General features: G+C 39.5%; 1 protein-coding gene and 1 non-coding gene across 33 annotated transcripts in view; both read right to left on the bottom strand.

Annotated features, from left to right (window-relative positions):
• DLGAP1 (DLG associated protein 1) overlaps positions 1-18,184 on the bottom strand; it is a 1,067,602-nt gene that overhangs the window by 109,912 nt on the left and 939,506 nt on the right. The gene's annotated exons all lie outside the window — the stretch shown is intronic.
• LOC111759406 (U6 spliceosomal RNA) lies at positions 15,956-16,062 on the bottom strand. The gene has a single exon (XR_002793394.1). It is a non-coding gene; the product is annotated as a U6 spliceosomal RNA (small nuclear RNA).

The following is an 18,184-nucleotide window of genomic DNA, read 5'->3' as shown; positions in this document are numbered from 1 at the left end:
GTGGGGTGGGGGCGGGGTTGTATGTTTCCCTTAGGGAAATTTATTAGACTTCCAGACTGGAAGGAGGTGATTGGTGTCAGGGGTGATTATATATATGCATGTATATGTATATCAAAAAGTGGTGTGGAGTTTTTTAAACGTTGAAAAGCACTATTCTATAACAGTATTCATTTATATATTTTAAAACTTCATTAAAATCACAATTTGATAAATTCTGTAATAGAGAAATTCTTTTTACATTTTGGGTCACTGAGTCCTTAGATAATCTGTTGAAAGCTATGGACACTCATCTCCACAAAAAACCTCCCATATGCACACATACACAAATTTTGATTATAATTTCAGATGGTTTAAGAAACCATTTAAAGTCCAGTCATGGACAAAGAGTAAGAACGTTAGTTCTGAACGTAGTGAATGCTATTTCAATTTCCATAAATAAAGGAATATACTGAATACATATCCAGGAAAATGGAATTTTATGCAGATATTAAAAAGAATTCTAATATAGACAAGTGCTACAGATACCATGTCAAGTGAAAAAAACAAGTTGCAGAACAGATTACAATGATTTTATTTGTATAGATAAATTATCTATATTATGATTCCATTTGTGGAATGCATAGAGGGATACAAGAGAAATTTGGACAGTGTGATTGAATGGGTATTATTGTTTTCTTCAATCCATGTAATCTTGCAATTTCCCTCTCCACCTAAATATTTTATATATTTTCTTTCCTTCTCTTTTTTTTTTTTTAAGGTACTGGGGCCAGGGATTGAACCCCAGACCTTGTATGTGCGAAGATGATGCTAAACCACTAAGCCACATCGTTTCCCCTGAGTTGTTTTTTATTGTTTGCTTGTTTGTTTGTTATTGTTGTTTTTAGGAGGCACTAGGGACCTCCCGTGTAGGAAGCAGGCACTCAACCACTTGAGCCACATCCACTCCCAATATATATATTAAAGAGAAATTTAAGTGAATTAAAAGATTAAAACTTCATCTAATATATATTCTTTATAATTTATTCCAATGGGGAAAAAACACAAATAATATGTGTTCATTGCTATGTAAATAAAATCTTTTCCTCTAAGTTATGACTTTGATTTCCCTTTACTTTTTTGTTTTTCTAAAGACTACATAATATTTCTGGACTTTCCTTCTTGGCTAGACTCATCATTGGTCTACCTTGCTTTAGCCTCTCTTTAAGTAGTCAGTTCCTTGTTTATGTGTAATTCCCTGGCATCATATGAATAAAATCCAGACATATGTAAATTATATGGAAACTATTGTCTGAATTTCTACATGAGTTCTTATTTCATAACCTGCTAAGTCACGCATTATGATTTTTATACAAAATTTTTCATGGGTTATGAACTCAAATTATGCTATGCTATTATAGTCAATCACATGAGACAAGATGAGATAAATGGAAATATCATGTTCTTACATAATGGTCTTGGTCTCTGGATTACTGAAAGATTTTCTTCTATCAGTTATTTGTACAGATGGATTTGGAGGTAAACACATAATTCTAAGCTTTACTGCATATTAAATTTTTTTAACATGCTATTTCAATTTAATCATATCCTATTTTTTAAAGCAAAGCAAATATTCTAACTTTATTTTCTGATATGAGGCATTTTGGATAACATTAGAAAATAAAACACTTTCCCAGCTTCCATTAGCCCAAGTAATCACCTGAAATCATTACCTAGAAAGTGCAAATATTCTACCTGTGCCTTGGTCTTGACTGGCCATCCTTCATAATCACTGGAATCTCTGCCTCCAATCTGCATCCTTTCCAATTTATTCCCTATGCTGCTGTATAATGAGTTATCTTTTTTTTTTTTTTTTTTTTTTTGAGGTACCAGGACCAGAGATTGAACCCAGGACTTGGTATGTGGGAGGCCAGCACTCAACCACTGAGTCATCTGGACTCCCCCATGTTGTTCTTTTTTGTTCACTTTTTTTTTTTTTAGGAGGCACTGGGGACTGAATCAAGGACCTCCCATGTGGAAAGCAGGCACTCAACCTCTTGAACCACATCTGCTTTCCTGAATTTTCTTTGCAAGAGACAATCTGGGTCATTCCATTCACTGGTTTCAAGATCTTTGGAGTCTCCTCACTTCCTAAAGGATAATATCCAAACTCTTTTTGGGACCATAAAGATTTTTACAGCTGAGCCCTTTATTTTCTGTTTCTTCCTGGTCTCTATATGCCTTTTGTTCCATTCTTGAACATATGGATTTTCCTGCTTCCCTGACCTGAGACAAGCTGGCTTGCCTGTAAGTTTTACCCTCCCTCTTCTTCACTGGGTCAAGTCCTATTCATCCTTTAAATTTCAGATGTGCTATCACCTCTCCTGTGCAAACTTCCTGAATTATCCCTGAGCTCTCTTAATCTTTAGAGGGTGCCTCTTAGGATACTCCATGGTTACACATAACTATGTTTAGGTATCTGTCTGCTTCAGGAGATCAGAACCCACATCTTAACTGACTTCGAATCTAGTGCTTACACTGACCGGCTCAATACCATATGTTTTTTTTAGTTATACTTAAACATTTCTTGGGCTACTTTGCATATCTTTATAAAGTAACCTGCTCTTTCCCCAAGAGCACACCTGGACTTTTACAAAATAGACCTCAGAATGGTCATGGTTACTTAATGGGTAGCTGGGATACATTTTCCTTTTCTTGACCATTTGTCTTATAATTTTGCATATATCTGCTTATAAATATTCACAGAGCTAATTAATAAACAAGGTAGAGGCAAAAGCTAATTGAGGAAATTTTCTTCTTCCCCATTTTAAACCCCATACCCTAGTAATATAAAAGGGAGATGATGCATATCTCTAGGAAAGCTCCCACCTAGAATCTTTCCTCTTATGTGCCTTACAGAAATACGTTTGGTTTATTTGGCTGAAGTAGCTGCCCTTTGCTCCTGGGGAACCTTTCCCATAAATAAATATGACTTTGCGCTTTTAAAAATATTTTTCTAGTTCTTTAAAAACATATATTGGGAAGTGGCTGTGGCTCAAGCAATTGAGCTCTCATTTCCCATATGGAGGATGCAGGTTCGATCCCCAGGAACTTCCTGGCAAAAAAAGGCAGCCAACACACCTGTGCTGTGGCGCCTCCATGCGGCAAGGTCCCATGCGGCGCAGAGACACGTGGGCCCCTGTGGGGCCAAGGAAAGCACCAAAAAGATGATGATGCAACCAGATAGAAAAAACAAAACAAAGCAAAACCTATATTATTAGATGGAGTTTTAGTAAGGAACTAGTCAGTTACAAATATAATAGAAAGACTACCCCCTGACTTACATTGTGCTAGCACTTGAAATATGTTCAATTCATCAATCAACTGGTATCTCACTTTCAGCTGTACATTTTGGTTTTTTCCCTGCTAGGCAGTTGAACTCTCCCCTCCACTCTTTTAGTTTGCCAAAGGGCTGCTAGTGCAAAGTACCAGAAATGGGCTGGCTTTTGTAAAATGGATTTCTTTGGATTAAAAGCTTATAGTTCCATGGCCATGAGAAGTCCAAACCAGGGCACCCTAAGAGGTGCTTTCCCACCAAAGTCAGCTGCTCTTGACCCTGCTCGGGCACGCGACAAAGCAAGGTGGCTGCTAGTCTCTCCTGAGGTCTAGCCTTACTCCCCTTGGGTGCACTGTCTCCTTTTTTTTTTTTTTTTCTTAAAGTTTCTGCTGTAGCTTTTACTTATTTTTTAAAAATTTCTGTTCATGTCTTTTTTTTAAAAGATTTTTAAAAAAAATTTATTTCTCTCCCACCCCAACCCCCCCTGTTGTCTGTTCTCTGTATCCATTCACTGTGTGTTCTTCTGTGTCCACTTGGATTCTTGTCAGTGGCACCGGGAATCTATGTCTCTTTTTGTTGCATCTTCTTGCTGTGTCAACTCTCCATGTGTGTGGCGCCACTCCTGGGCAGGCTGCGCTTTTCTGGCGCGGGGTGGCTCAGCTTGCGGGGCGTACTCCTTGCGTGTGGGGCTCCCCTACTCAAGGGATACCCCTGAGTGGCACAGCGCTCCTTGCGTGCATCAGCACTGCACGTGGGCCAGCTCACCACACAGGTCAGGAGGCCCTGGGTTTGAACCCTGGACTTCCCATATGGTAGGCGGACACCCTATCGTTGAGCCAAATTCACTTTCCTCACTGTCTCCTTTTGAGCTGCTTCAAGGGCCCTGCCTCTTGGGGGCTTTGTGCTTAAGTGATCCTCTAGTCCTCTCTCAGATGGCAGGATCAAATATGGTGGCTTTCTTTTCCTATATCTGTCTGTCTCTTTCTGTGTCTCTGAGTTTTTTTTTACCAGCAAGGTAACATTCTCTTTCTCTTTTTGGGATTCCTAAAATAATCTCAAACTGCCACACCTACCTTATAGGCTTTCATATTTTTTTTTCCCCTCAGACTCCTTAATGTGCCTTTTATAGCCTTTGATGTCTTTCATTTTTAATGAAATAATTTTGTACTTTCCAAGATTGCAGTGACTATTCAGTTGAGCTTACATTTTTAAGAGCAGGGGAATTTTAAGAATAACACCAACCTCTTGAGGCACTGTGTATTTTTTTTTTTTTTTAACATTAGTAAAACATTCTATATCATTAGTATTTGGTAGCATTGTGTTTGATTCCTACATAATGAGAAAATAGTTCTAAACTATTAATAGTCCAATTATAGCAAAAAGCTCACCAAGACCCTAAAATTGTCACATGAATTTATGGCATCAACATGGATATTAGATAGGTTGCACTGGCTATATAATGAATCTCATTTCATTTAGTCACTTTTGTCTAATCATGTTCAGGGATAAGGTCACAAGAACTCAAAAGTGAATGCTCTACTCTACCTTAGGTTTCCTAAAGTAGCTTTCTACTTGCATTGGCTTCAAATAGAAAAGCCCCTGAAGCTCTGACTCCTGAACTGGGCACTTCTTGGCAGTGCCCAAGGGACCCATATGAAAAGTCAGGGCACAAGAACGCAGCATGTGGGAGAGAGCACAGGGTCATGGACCCTCCTGGGGTTAGGATTTTGTACTGGAAGCACAGCCAGTTGCTTAAAATCGTCTCACAGATCAGGCTCCCAGAGGAGCCAGCTTGATACAGAGCTTACCACAGTGACTCAGGCAAAGAGCCTCTTAATCTTTGATGCACGTGACGATGAAGCAACAGGTTGATGAATACAGGACATATATGGAGCAGATGTGGCTTGAGTGGTTGAGTGCATTCTTCTCACACGGGAGGTCCTGGGTTTAGCCCTGACCCCAGCACTTTGGAAAACAAAACAAAACAAAACCGAAAACAAGCAAACAAAAAAATGTTTGGAAAAAAATCATACTTCTATCCAGAGGGTTGTTTTTAAATTGATCAGCCTAATGAAATAAACTTCATGATGATTTAAAAAAAATTTTTCTGACAGTTCCTAGGGTGGTGGTAAGGTCTTGCATGCAATAAATGCTAAATAAATATTTGTTGAAAATAAATGGATAGAGAGAAACAGAAGTAGGGGTAACTTGCTATAAAAGTTCTCCTTAAGGCCTGTGCTGGGCTAAGTACCACAGGCCTTTGCTAGGGGATCCCAGTTGCCCTGTTCCCAAAGCTCGGAGCTCCTCTCTGGAGCATCAGCCCCAAAACCTCCTCTCAACTGGATCTCTAAAACAGGCCCAAGTCCTTGATTTCTGAGCCAAACAATACAAATGGCCAACAACACCCATGATCAAAACCAGAATTCTCTCTAATAGGAAATAATAGACTACAATCTTCAAAAGCCCTTCAAAGCAACTAGGGAAGGTAGGGCATATCATAGCAAAAGAGTGAGCAGCTGGTGCCCTGCCTCGGGGTGGGAAGGGAATCCCTGGTCGGACAAGTACTAGAAACTGGCAAAGCTCCCCACAACGGAGGAAGAGCCCAGCACAGAGGTTTGCTGATGAGACCCCAGTCCAGGCCCTTAAGCATTACTGGCTCCACTGAGGACATGAAGCAGAACCTGTACTGCAGTCTGCGATTGTTCCTACACTACCTATGTCAAAAAAGACTTTTCCCAGCTGAGAGCCAAATGCATGGTGATTACTCAAAGCTGCGCAAACCCTAGGGTTTCCTTTGCTTCAGAACACCCTTATGCTCACAATCGACTACTTAGTGTTCTTCTTTTGTAATACAACTAGTGCTAGTATAACTATCATCAGGTATCAAACACATGCAATGTACCAGACATTGTATTATACAATGTAGCCACTACTATGATTGTTATTCCCATCTTCAGTAAGGAAAGAGAGGTACAGAGAAGTTCATTAACTTGTTCGTGGTTGCATGGTAAGTAGGAGAGCCAGGATTCAAATCGAGGCACTCAGAAACTAGAACTGAACAGCTGAGCTATACAGAAATATATCCTTCAGGAAGTACAAGAAGAAAGATTACTCAGGTGTGCCATAAAAGCAAGATGATGTGTGTATATAATTATGCAACATTTATTTTACTGTCCTCTATGGTACCAGCAGCGGTTTGGCTTGTCCAGCAAAGAATTCAGCCTTGCCCCAAAGGAAGTCCATCCTTTGCCCTCCTGGGAGCTGACCTCTAAGCCTTTGGAAAACACTTACTTTGTTTGCCTGGGGCCTGGGGCTAGCCAGATAGTAACAGCTTGCTTTACGGTGGGGCTGACCAGGCAAGAAAGCCCAACAGCATGACTTCGGGTGGGGACGTTGGGTCCTGTGGTATGGGTGGACCTGGAGCCTGAGCTCAACTCCATGGGCAATCAATCACGCATGCCTACACAATGTAGCCCCCATAAGAATGCAGCCCCCATAAGAACCCTGAACTTCAAGGCTCAGTGAGCTCCCTTGGTTGGCAGTGCTCCAAGCATGCTCCCACACAAGGTTGCCCGTGACTCCACAGGGAAGGGACACCTGACTTGCCATGCCTGGAACCTTCCTGGCCTCTGCCCCTGTGCTTCTGCCCTTGGTTGATTTGAATCTGTATCCTGGAATAAGCCAGAACTGTGAGTATAACAGCTTTCAGTGAGTTTGGTGAGTCCTTCTAGTGAATTATTGAATATGAGGGTGGTTGGGGGAACTCCTCAAACACTGTAGGTGGTGTCAGAGGAGAGGGTGGGTTTTCTGTGGACTGTGTGCCCTCTGATTTCACAGCTGCAGACTCTGATGCTAGACACAGTGATAAATTATTCAAAGCACTCCTGTAAAGGACAGACGACAGGTATTGTTGTGGTACCGACAGGCACTGCATTGCAGAGAGCCTAGGCTTACGAATCTTCCAAGAGGACACAAAATACTTGTCTTGACAAAAGAGCCATTGGATCTAAAGTATGAATTTTAAAAAAACCACACAACTCAAACTAATAATCTAATTAAATGCTGTTCTAAGCTAACATTTTCTTTGGCCTCTGTGTCAGTTTGGTAGTTTCTGAATTCCAAAAGTAGATACTGGATTGTGTTTGTAAACTGGTCTGTTCCTCTGGTTGTATTAGACTGTATTAGATTCAGAAGTTACTTTATTAAATAAAGATTAGGGCTTTTATTTGACCATGTCATTAGGGTGACTTGGTTTGAGTCCCTGCCCCACCCCCTTTGTAGGCTATATAAAGGACTCTCAATCAAAGACAGGGAAGTAAATACACAGAGAAGGAGAACACAGAAAATGGTACGGCAGAGAAGAGAGCTGCATTTTTCATACTGGAGCCCCGGGGATAGAGCTGAGCCATTTGTCTGATCGTTTACAGCTGGCCTTGTGGTGCGAGCAGAGCAGCTGAGCCAGGAAAGAGAGATGAGCCTTATGCCAACCTGCAGCTGAGATGGGACGAAGCTGGGAGCCTTAGGAGGGAGAGGAAGGCTGAACCCTCACAGAGACCAGCAGGCATCTTTCTCCAACACGTGGCAACAGACTTTGGTGAAGGAAGTAACTTACTCTTTATGGTCTTTTACTTTTAAAAGGCAACAGATTTCTGATACTTTGCATCAGCATCCCCTTTGGCTGACTAATACAGAATTTGGCACCAGAGAGTGGGGTAGTGTTTTGCAATTACCAAAATGCTGTACGGTTTTATAAATGGGTAAGGGTATTTTTTAAAGAAATTGTGAGATGCTTGATGGAAAAGGCCTAGATTGCTTTGAAGAGACTGTTGGTAGTAATATGGATGTTAAAGAGACTTTTTATGAAGACTTAGAGGTGAATGATGAAATTATTATTGGGAACTGTAGGAAAGGCGATCTGGGTTTTAAAGTTGCAGATAATTGCAGCTTCATTAGTTGCTAAATTTGCTGCTAATGAAAATTACCTTACATCTGAAAGTACTTTGGGGGTTAGATTTTTTCCACTTTGTGGGAACTCCTAAATACATCTATTGTCAAGGAATATAGTTAATAATAAATGAAATGAATTTTACATAAATATTTTAATTGTAAACAAAAAATGGTAAAAAGATCTCATACTTTTTTACAGAAAACAAGTTATTTAGTGAGCATGTGATTACTAATATGCTTGAAATATTATAGGGTGGACTTTCTAAAAGTAGTTGAGCCTGGGTCCTGTGAAGTTCCTAACTCATCAGATTTTCACCACTGCAGGATAAGAACATCAAAGCAGTCACAGATGAAATGATTTGCCCAAGACAGGTCAATAAGTACAGAGGTGAAATCCAAAGCTCTATCTTTTTTTCCCCAAGGTACTCAGGATCTCATATGTGGGAAGCTGGCGCTCAACCACTGAACCACATTAGCTCCCCTGAGTTGGTTTTTTCCTTAGTTTTACTTGTTGTTTGTTTTTGCTTTTTTGGGGGGATTCCCTTGTGGGAGGTGGGCACCCAACTGCTAGAACCACATCTGATCCCAACTCTGCCTTTTGACTCTTAAAATCTTTAACCATTCTCAACAGCATTGTGCTGCTTCTGCTCAATGTCTTTAGGGAATTGTCTACACTAACATCTAGATCCCCTTCTTAAATTATATTACATAGATGAGAGCCAATCACTGTAGACATTCCTTCTATTTTCTTCCATTTTAATTGCCCACAAAAATTCACCAGCTACTCTCTTACCCAATTTTGTGAGTTTGTGACTGGAAGCATTTGCTACTATATGTCAACTTGGAAACTTCACTGTGTACCATCTCTCTTAATCAATTTATAACAAACTTAAATAAAACTGCTCTGAACCCTATCCAAACAGTATATTGAAAGAGAGAGTAGCGTGGTGGTTGACATCATGGATTCTATTGTTAGTCAGTCCTGGGTTTAAAATTCTATGACCTTGGGGAGCAGATGTGGCTCAAGCAGTTGTGCACCTGCTTCCCCTGTGCAAGGTACTGGATTTGGTCCCTGGTGCCTCCTAAAAACAAACAAACAAAAAAACCAAACAACAAGCAAACAAATGAAAAAACTAACTCAGGGGAGCTGATGTGGCTCAGTGGTTGAGCACCAGCTTCCCACATATGAGATTCAATCCTCAGCCCCAGTACCTGAAAATTTAAAAAAAGTCTTTAACCTTGAGCTAGTAATTTAACTTCTCTATGCCTTGACTTCCTCCTCTGTAAATTATAAATCCAGGGGTGACAAGAGTAGCTTTTGAATTGCTATGGGGTTTTCATGAGCTAATATATGTGCCCCCTTTGCTTACTACAGTTACTAACAAATCGTAAAGGCCTCAAAAAATGTTAGCTGTTTGCATTATTCTAGCCTTCACATCTTATTGATAACATAGTTCCTTGTCCAGGACTTTAAAAGTTTGCCCAGGAAATAGGCATTTCTATACATGGCAGGTGGGAGTGCAAAATGGTAGAGTGTCTGTGGAGGAGGATTTGGGAATATCTAGCCAAACTGTATACACATTTACCCTTTGACTCAGCATTTCAACTTCTAGGAGTTTATTCTGAAGGTATGCCTCACCATATATGAAACAACAGGACTCAAGATTATTTATTGTATTATTTGTAATAGCAAAATATTGGAAATAGACTACATCACCCATCCACTGGACATGGTTGAAATAAATTATGGCACATCCATATAATGGGATACTGTACAGCTGTAAAAAGAATGAGGAAGATCTTTATCAAATAAAGTGATTTCCAGGACATATATTGTGAAATTAAAGCACAAAAGAGAGTGTATAATCTGCCAATTTTTGTATAAACTAGAGTAGGAATATATATGTAATTTAAACCTTGAAAAATTACCATAAGCAAGGTAAAAAAGACAAAAGATAAACAGAAAAAAATCACTGTAACGCATTACCACAAAGGTGTTATCCCCCTAATATATAAAAAGAATTCCAACAAATCAATAGTAAAAAATGGCTCTCCTACATATGCTCAATCTCTCTCATAATAAGAGTATTGCTGATTGAAACCCTAAAAGTTCGATAACAGAATATGTTAGTGAAACTGTGGAAAAAGAGGCACTTTCTAACAGAGCTAATATCAAATGGTAAAACCAGTGAAAAGTAACTTGGCAGAATTTAGGGAATCAAAAATGAATTTACCCTATTAGAATGTTCTTTCAGGATCTATAACAAAAATATATCATTAGTACAATGAGTTAATATTAGGGTGGCATATGGGGAAAAAGTGCACCTAAAGCAAACTATGAGCTATAGTTAACAGTAATATTTTTAAATTCTTGCATCAATTGTAACAAAAGTACCACTATACAAATGGTAAGTGTCAACAATAGGGGGGATTATGGGAATGTTGCATTTTTTATTGTTAGAAAAAATGTTATAGGCCACAGAAATAACCACATTTCCTTGTGAGTTATACTGTTCTGGAAGTACATGCAGCCACCTGCAGGTCAAAGTTTCATCTTCAGAAAAAATGAATAAGAAGAAGAACTTTACACGAGAAGTAAGACAAGTATATAAAATATGTTTTACCTATCAATTAACAGAATGCTGCTAAGAAGGTAAAAGTGGGACATGGTCAGGTGTCTCGACAGGACCTTTTGAACACCTTGAACTTAAACAGCTACATACTTCTATGGGTTATAAATGTATCCTTGTTGCCATAGGTGTTTTCTGGATTGATAGAGGCCCACATAGTAGCTAACAAAATATTAAACTTCCCTCTTGGGGAAGTCCTGTTAATTTCTCAAATAAATTGGCCAAAAGCTCTGGAATATATAAGCCTTACTTATTAAAAGAATACAGGCCAATAAGCCAAGCTCTTGATCTTAATGCTTATATTTACGAACCTTATTCCTGTAATAATGAAACTAAATCTAACTATAATTAGTGTCCAAGAGTTACCTACTGTGTGCCCTCTCCCTAAGCCAAACTCTGCAAAGAAACTCACTACCTGCCCCTCAACATGGGACATGACTCCCAGGGATGAGCTTCCCTGGCACTGAGGGATTATTACCAAGCGTTAATCAGCAATGCATTTTGACAAAGACCTTGATCAAAAGGGGGAAATATTTAGAGTTTTTATGATTAAAAGATTTCAAAATGAATGGGGAGATCATTCTGGAGTAATCTAATGGAGGTCTCACCAGACTTCAGAAACTGCCACAGTAAACAAAGCCACAAGCAAAAGTGTTCGGGTCCTAGGAACATCCAGACAGCATAAGCAAGCCACACAGCCACATAAAATCAACACCCACATGGCACGCTCTATCTAGAAATATATGAAAAGCTATTTCCCCATTATACTCATTTATAAATCCCCTAATCATGAATCTTCTACTTCTTAGAATTTGAACCTATAATTTTCAATTTATTTGTTAAGTATATGTCTCAGAGACTTAAAACCTTTGGATTGTTCCTATGCTGGCTGAATCCTGAAACCCAGCTGATATGTGGCCAGCTCCTACTCTCTAGTTCTTTGACCATCTCTGGACAACCAACAAAATGATGATGATGGACCAGTCCCATCCAAAAAGCAAGGAATTATCTTCAACTACAAGCAAAACAATTCCATTCTACTACCCCATAATATCTACATCCCTTCTCAGACTGAGTCAAGATTCCTCAAGATTGAGGAAAGAACAAAAATAAGGGAGACATATATTACCACAGATTTATTGTTATTGTAGTTATCTTGTGTTAACCGATTAACCTATAATAATAATATAAAATTTTTTTTTTAAATTAAGAAAAATGCACATACCCTTTGTGATAGAAGGAATGCTCACCATTATTGTGCTCTCTTTCCAGAAACGAGGAAAGCTACTTCTCAGCCCTCTTAAAATTTGGCCTGGTCACATGATTAGTTCTAACCAATAAAATATGAGTGGAAATAACGTGTGTCACTTTGAGGCTGAGGCTCTCTCTCTCTTTTCCTGCTGCAGTGCCTGAGAAATGGGTTCCAGATGGTGCAGGCACAAGAGGGTGGAGCCTCTGGTAGTCAGAGGTTCTGAGAGCCTGTGTGGTGCAGAGACCTCCTGCCAATCATCATGGGGCAAGTAGTATGAGTTGGAACACTTTTGTTATGTTAAGCCACTGAGATTTGGGGTTGTTTCTTACTGTTGCAAAATCTAATCTAATTAATATAACCTTTAATTTAATAACTTCTAGAAAGCTATTTGAAAGCATACTTTGACAAAAGGATATGTATATGAGATTATTTATTGAAGCGTTACTTGAAATAGCAATAGTTTAGGAACCCTCTAAATGTGTGGCAAAGAAGAAACTGGTTAAATAAATCATGGTGTATCCATATAGTGAAATATCATGTAGCTGTAAAACATAACCAGGAAGTTCTCTATGGAAAAATGGAAATATTATCAAGATGTAGTGGTAAGTGAAAAAAGCAAGGTGTACACTGTCTTTTGTATAAACAAGGGGAAAAGATATATTCATAATGCCGAAGAATGCAAAAATTATATATCTGGACATAAAAGGAAATTAATAAAAGTGTGTTTCCTGTTAAGGGGAATGGAAATTTGACATTGAGTCAATGCTTTTTTTCCTGTTTCTTGGTTTTTGAGCCATGTGAATATTTTTACTTCTTTAAAAATGAAATATACACTAAAAATAAATCAAATAAAATCCTTTGTCAGCTCTTTATCATCTATAGGAAACCTGAAAACCTATTTCCAACCTGCAATGCCAACTTCATGTCTGGCCACTTTTCTCTTTGGACACAGGGGTTTAGCCATATCTAACTCTTGGAGGTGCCAGGTGCTTCCTCTCTCTCTGCCTTTGCATGCAAGATTAGTTTCCTCCATTTCCTCTTTGCTTTTTACATGTCTTTCAAGACCTGAACGTCTTATCTGGGACATCTTTCCTGATCTACCCAGGCAGAGTTCCTAGACTGACTTCTTTGTTTGCATAACTCTTTTTATATACACTTCCTATTACATTTATCCTATGATATAATCCTCTCTTTATACATATGCTGCCTTTTCTAGACTGCATAACTGTGTCTGGCTCTTATTTCTAGTCCCCTGGTCTAGCACAGGGCATGCCATTGTGTAGGCATTTAGTAAATTCATCCATTAATTTTTTCATAATTAGTAATGGGGCAATAAACTATAAAAATGTCTTATCTGTGAATAAAGTTTCTTTATGCCTGGACCTTTAGTTCACTGTGCCTTACAAATATAATATTTACAAGTGCTGTGAACAAAGGCTGGCAGGCTCTAAATCAGTCTGTGGTGATATTTTAAAAATATTCTATCTTTAATCTGAGGAACCCTTGTTGACCAATGCTACTGCGCTAAAGCAATATTAAAAAAAAAAAAAAAAAAAGGAAAGAAAAAGAAAACCAAATAAAAACACTCCAAATGTAACCCAAAACAATAACCAGATAAAGAGAGGGAAACAGGTGAGCAAAGGGTATTTAGAGATGTTCTGATAATTTTTCTTAAGTAACATGTGATTTTGATAGCATTGACCTCATTAGGTAGATTTCCCTTAGATTATATGTAATAAAATTATTTTTGAATTTAGTAAAAAAGTCATCATTCAGTTACATGATGATTAACCCTAAAACTGTATGAAATAACATCAAGCAAAAGTAAAAAAAATCAAAATTTTTTTATAATTCAGTTCCTGAGCTACTGTAATAAAAATTAAAAAAAACAATATAAACATCTAAAACTGAATGCTGACAGGTCAAACACATTATGGGGTACTTCAATATTATCTCATTTGATGTAAGTCTCTGAATTATGAGTGTTAAGTAGCTTACCCCATTTTACAGATGAGGAAAGTGTGGTTCAGAGAGTAACTTGTTTCAGATTACAGCATGGCCAGGAAATTGAGGTTAAGAAGTTCGAAGCTAGGAAATCCCTCTCTACTCCTCTATGCTTTCTCCCAATCTAGTGGGTTCCAAACTCAATTTATGGAGTTTATATTTGGGGAGGCTATCTATTAAATCAACACTGGGGAAACAGATGTGGCTCAAGGTGATTGGCCACCCACATACTACATGGGAAGTCTGTGGTTTGGTTCCCGGTACCTCCTAAAGAAAATAGTGAGCTGGCATGACTGGCAGGCATGATAAGCTGACACACAAGAGACACAAGAAGAAAAACATAATGAGAGATACAACAAAGCAGGGAGCAGAGGTTTCCAGCACCTCCTAAAGAGGATGAACAGGATGGTGAGCTGGTGTCATGGGTAGGCACAGTGAGCTGATGTGACAAGATGACATGACAAGAGACACAAAAGGAAAAACATAATGTGAGACACAACAAAGCAAGAAATGGAAGTGGCTTAAGCGATTAGGTGCCTCCCACATTGCAGGTCCGGGGTTCGGTTCCTGATGCCTCCTAAAGAAACAAAGAAGATGAACAGACACAGCAAGTGCAAATATTGAGGGGGTAGGGAGAGATAATTGAATAAAATAAATCTTAAAAAAAAATCAACATTGGGATACAGAGGGCTTAAAAGGAAATTCAACTTGCTTCTCTATCTCTCAATAGAGATAATCAAGGAGCACCATAATCAAAAGGGAGGTACCAATGCCTTTCTAACACACAAGCTGGTTAACATTATGAAATGTCTAAAAGACCCTATCTCCAAAACAGTCCACATGGATAAACCTTTTGGAGTGGCATCTGATTATGCATTTCTTTGACATATTACTGTAAAAAATGCATTGACTTTTTCCTCAGTGAAGCCAAACAAAAATGATAATGTATATTCTTTCAATTGAAAGCATCAATGGCTTCAATAAAACTGCTGTATATACAGCTGTGGCAATATTTAGATATCTATGCTTCTGAGTTGAACACCAAATGCACACAGGATCACCCCAAAGTTGACTTTACAATAATGGGTGTGATGGTTAATTTAAAAGGGTGTGATTTCCAGGTTCATACTCCAAACCACAGCATTAAGTGATTTTAGCAGTTGTCTAAACTATGGTGTATTCCAATATTAACAGTAAATTCAGACTATAATTTTAGATTGAGAATGTAAAGGCCAATTTCTTTTTTTCTTTTTTTCATAAGCCGCCCTCCATTCTTTGCTCACCGCCCTGGATCAGACCATTCCACACGTCCTCTCTCTCCCCCTTTCCTCCCCCTTCTCATCGGCCTTGCCTCAGTAAAGGCCGTTTTCTAAATTTGAGATTGAAATACTAGAAGTAGCTTTGATATCACTATTGAATTGACTTCAAAGACTGTTAATTAGACTACTGTCCTCAAAAACTGCATCATTATGTAACCTGATAGAGTTGGTTATTTTTTAAAGTAAGAACTGTTTACATTGTAAACAACCCGTAGACTGCTGAAATAATAAGAATATATAGAGAGACGTTGAAACTTACACTCTTAAAAAAACAAAAGAAAAGGAAGAAAATAAATCTGTGACTGACACCGGTGGATTTCCCTCTGCAGCTTGCCTTTGATTTATACATTTATATTTCCTGCCCAGGGAGAGGGGAGGATGAGTTATGGCACTTTCTGAATAGTTTGTAAACTGCCTTCTGGGTTTGCTTATTTGTTGCTAGGTGCTACTAAAGCCGCCCCTTCAGCACAGACCGTGACTTTTTTTTTTTTTAAATACAGAACGCTTCACAAATTTGCGTGTCATCCTTGCTCAGGGGCCGGGCTAATTTTCTCTGTAGTGTTCCAATTTTAGTATATGTGCTGCCGACACGAGCATCAGACCATAAAATTTTGGTCACAGAAGTTCAAAGATTTACAGAAGGCTACTCTTTAGATAGCTGGGGTTGTCTTCGCTTAATTCTCCTGATTCAAAAATTTTCACTCTTGCTCCATAGTGACCAGTGGTATATTCAGGAACACTGAGAACTTAGAAACCACCTAGAAATGGAACAATATTAATATTGCTGAAATCGGGCTTTCACAAATACTCTGTTTTAACCAGCCTGAAACCTTTCTTCTCCCCCCACTCCCAGAACCGGAAGAGCAGACAGGGCGACAATCCCAGCTGATTCCAGCACCTCCTGGGTTGTAGCTGGCTCCTGGCGAGGCGGCCAGGGGGCCTTATTCGTATATAAGGAGTTGTTCCACTCTAACACCTCTCAAAGTGGAGAAGCAAGGGCTCCCGCCGGCTCTGTTGGTTGGCCTTGCCCAAGATGAACGGCGGCTTGCCACAATATAATCCTAACAGAGCTGGATCATTTTTTTGGTAGAGCTTTGGACCCTGGAAAGAGCATGGCCTGCGGGGAGAATTGGGAAGTCAGCAGAGAAGTAGGAAAGCTGGAAGAAGGGAACAAAAGATAACTGAGCGCCTACTGCATTCCAAACACTGCGTTAAGTTCTGTATCTAGATCGTCTTATTCCGTCTTTACAGCAACACTGAGAAATACGTGTCTCCCTACTGGTGAGGACCCAGGCAAACAGTGGTGACTTGACCATCCAGTGGCTTTTTGGGGTCCATCTGAGATAAAGCAGAATTCCAAAGAAGACTGCAAATTAGGTACATCTTGAAATTGTTTCCTTTGACCCGTTTCTTCCAGTTTCTGGGTCACATGTCTCCACCGTTACCATTTCAAGAGGATTGGAGTCTTAGGAAGCTATTGGATAAATTCTCTACTGAAAGCTGATGCCTCCCAGGGACACTGATATCTAACAGGACATTTTCACCCAAAGGACAAGATATACTTGAGAAGGGAACACTTATTTATGCAGTAGGACGACCCTGCCTCCAGGTTAGCCTTCTGCTGGGTATCAGCCTTGGAAGCTGGATGTCTGGGTTTCGTTGCAGAACATGTTCCTTAAGTTGTGTTTTCAGTTTCTACAGTGTTCAGTTTTTGGATTACTGACATTTTCCCTCTGGTGGAAGAGGGAGAGAGAATTCCTTCCCAGAGACGGGCCTACCCTCTCTCTGTCAGCATTCTGACCTGCAGATGTTTTCATTTCCAGTAGTAAAAATGTTGACACTTCATTTTAAATTTATCATTAGAAAGAAGTCCACTAGCTATATCTTTGTTAATGGATTTATCACCATCTAACCTGACCCTGAGCCATATGGCTTTGCTCAAAAAATAGAAAAAAAAAATCCCACAATGATGAGAGCAAAATTCATCTATAGAGGGAAAGGCAGCAATACCTGTGGAATATTTTTAAAATGTTAACTTCATTTGGGGTATTTTAGGATCTATTACACGCCACGTTATGGAAAAAAGATTTTCTTAAGCGAAGCAAATGACCATCTCAGTCCTCCACACCATCGTGAGGTCAAAACAGGGCAACACAAAGGAAACGTAGTTCCTATTTTTACGGATTTACGATGCAGGCATTAAGCTATGTGTGCCGTGACCTTTGAAAGGGGAGCGAAGAAGGTTTCAATGACTCCTTTCTCCTCTTCTTGAGGAGTCTTTCCACATCCTGGGCCAGAGGCTGCGAAGCTGTAGAAAGCGCCTTGGATATAATGCCAGTGCCACGTCCCTGCTTTGGTGGGGACTGCAGTCCACAGGGATTACCAGGGAGAAATAAAATACCTTTACAGGAGCGAAATAAAACGAAATGACGAGACCAAAAAGGAAAACGAAGAAAACCCGTTTCCCAGGGAAGCTTGTGCTTCTGAAAGCAAAGCTATTCGTGGAGGCCGGTGAGGTTTTAGGTTAACCCTCCCCATCTACCTCCAGGGGCTCACTGCCCGCCCCCCAGCACCCACGCCTGGGAGGGGCGCTAATGCTGGGGGGTCGGGTGGAGCTCAGATAATCGCCTTGACCATCTGAGCTCTTCACATGGGCTCATCGGTTCCCATTTTCAAAGAGATGAAACTTCCAGACAAGGCAAACTCTTCATTTCTCAGC

This window comes from Dasypus novemcinctus, chromosome 16 (genome assembly GCF_030445035.2).
Source record: "Dasypus novemcinctus isolate mDasNov1 chromosome 16, mDasNov1.1.hap2, whole genome shotgun sequence".
Lineage (NCBI taxonomy): Eukaryota > Metazoa > Chordata > Mammalia > Cingulata > Dasypodidae > Dasypus > Dasypus novemcinctus.
This window is presented reverse-complemented; position numbering and strand designations above follow the sequence as displayed.